Here is a 2,958-nt window from a genome sequence, read left to right on the forward strand (position 1 = left end):
TTATCTTGCTACTAGGATTTTACTTTTGAAGTGACGATTCAGAATATTCATTTCAACCTATTTTACCTACACTGGGTAAAATAAAGTATGAACAAGTGTTAACATGGTATACGTTTTTTGTTTGATGATACGTGTTCATACTTTACTTTCAAGTAGATATTAATTTTGTTACTATATTTTGTTGTCTGCCTACGTGCGCATGTTTGACATTTTCTTCAAGATGAATAGTTCTAGGTGATAGCGTTCTCTGGTTTTGCTTGTGTGATTATCTGTTTCTTCTCTGCAGGTGGTCCCAGGTTGCTCATCGCAGTTGAATTGTGTTACACTTATGAAGCTGTCATATTGAAGTTTTACGCCATCGAGTGCAGTTGTAGTACAGCTCTTCTATTCTGCTACTCACTCGCCATCTTGTCGGGGTATCGTTACCTTGGTGCAGGCGCACCTTAGCTGTGCGGGTGAAGTCTTATTGTTTCAGGATTATATTTCACACATGGATCGGCCATTGTGGCATGTTACCTCACGCCTGTGACTGTGCGGGCGTGATTCTCTTAGTGATAGATGTGTGCTTGTAGTCAGCAATACTTATAGTTTTTTATTTTATAGGTGCGAATAAAATAGAAGGACACAGACTAAAGCAGAAGAATTGTAGGATGAAAGTTTGAAGATGTGGAAAAAATGAAATGGCTTTTCCTATTCTCCCTCCTTAAATTTGTTCAACGTCCTCCATGAAAAATTGAAATGGTTGGTTTCTAGTCTTCATGCTGCTACATGTAGCTTTGACGATTAACAAAAGAAAGCATTTAAATTTTGTGTTATCGTTGTTTGAAGTATTTTCGACTTTTTGGCCTTTTCTTCTTCCACAATATAGTTTCAATATTATTATCATTATTGTGAAGGTCAATGATGTCCGAAATATAGTATTATTATTTGTTTTGTGGTATTGCTGGTTTTCTTCTAGACATAATGGTTGCCTTTTGATTTCTTCCAATGGCTTTCCATTTTTAGTTTCTGATCGAAATTCATGGATTTGTTCTTCTCCTCCTCTTTTCACCATATTGTCAGAAGATGGCTGTCTCGCTGTTGGTGTTCTCTAGTCACCACAGGCGCTTATATCTAACACAAACAGAAAATTATATCAACTTTTTAGTCAGGTTATTAGTTATTGGTATTAATTATAGTAATTCTGATCTCACTTATTTATTTTCTTAGACTATCTAATAAATTCTCTCATTTCAGCACATAAAACTTCTTAGGTTAAACTCCTCACTTACTCCTTTTTTTATCAAAACACAGAAGTTAAAATGTTTGTTTCCTTATGCTATTGTAGTCGAATTTTTTGTTCGTGTGCACGAATTCATTATATTGAGTATTTAATGGCAATTTTATATTATAAGGATTCTGAAATGTTGATGTTATCTTTATCCATATTATGGAATTTGTCACTGAGGATAGTTTGTAAGGGTAAAATTTGAAAATAGTAGGATTTCTAGGGAGATTGGATTATGCATGGGTGATTGTGCACGTTTCATTAAGATTTGTGGACTCGTCTGACGCTCTTCTTCCTTCTCGCCCGTCGCTACATCTATACGGCGAGCGGAGTTGTAGTTTAATGTATCGTTGTTTGAAAGAAACTGAGCGTTGATCTCATCATGATGATAAAACGGATTTGGATATCCTGTACTTTTCAACGGAGCAGTTGGAAAATATGGATAGGGATTGTACGGCATGTACTGATATTGATAAGGCGAAAAGCAATTACTTGAAAAATTAGGATAATTCGAACCTCCAGGTGAGAAAGGGTGTTTTCTTTTCCCTGAGGGGTACGGTTTTTTATCCCAATATTTACGTGAGTCACAAGTTGTCGCAATACGAGGATCAGGGCTAGAACTGCGATCCCGTGATCCTGAATAATTAGGCTGATAATGTCTTGAACTATGATAATAATTTGTTGGGTATTGAGGGCTTAATTGTTGTCTCGCTTCATATTAGAGCGCGACTTTTTAGGCTGCGTCTAAACTCTCGGGATTATGTGCTTCTACCAACCCCGAAATGCAATCAGGCAGGCCTCGTTTAAAGGCTTCGAGGGCACAGTCATTTAATGGGGGTAATAGTTATCCGACATTTGAATATTTGTCTTCAAGGGCCGCTTAGGCTCCTGATTTTAAAGGAGTTATCAGATCAAAAAATGCACTCACGTTTTCTTCAAGATTCATACTGATGGTCGAAATTTCGTGTAAATACCACGCATAAGATTTATGAGGTGTAAAATCTTGTTTTAAGTGCGTTATTAAATCATATATGGTTGTAAAATTTTTTCCATGAATGGAGTCTCTTGCCTCACGTTAGTCGATATTTTTTTGCTCTTTTTTGCTCCTTGATAATATACAGTACGTTACCCAAAAACTACCCCAAAGCCATAAATACCTTCCCCTAGTCCTCAAAAACGTTTTAAAAGTTGGAAAACCACCTCGAACAATGCAAAAATGATTTAGAAATCCAAATTAATTACATGGAACTTTAAAATCTCCCCCTCTTCATAGTTTTTCCGAAAAACAACACTTCCACATGAGCGTATGCAGCGTAACATATATGTATATGTATGAAAAAAGTATAAAAATCAATAAAACTTAGAAAACACTGTTAGTCCATATTTTGTTCTTTTTATGCTCTCTGATAAGTAAGAAAAAGCATAGCAAATAATACAACTTAGAAAACACTGTTAGTTGATATTTTTTTCCTTTTGTTTTTCTCTTCCATAATATATCATAAGTTCCCCAAAAACTACCCCGAAATCATACATACTCACCCCTCGTGATCAAAAACGTTTTAAATGCTGTAAAATCACTTTGAACAATTGAAAAATGATTTAGAACTTGAAATTGATTACATTGTACTTCAAAATTTCCCGCTCTTCATGCTTTTACAAAAAACTGGCCTTCCACGTGAATCTATGCAGCA

This window comes from Belonocnema kinseyi, chromosome 5 (genome assembly GCF_010883055.1).
Source record: "Belonocnema kinseyi isolate 2016_QV_RU_SX_M_011 chromosome 5, B_treatae_v1, whole genome shotgun sequence".
NCBI classification, from domain to species: Eukaryota; Metazoa; Arthropoda; class Insecta; order Hymenoptera; family Cynipidae; genus Belonocnema; species Belonocnema kinseyi.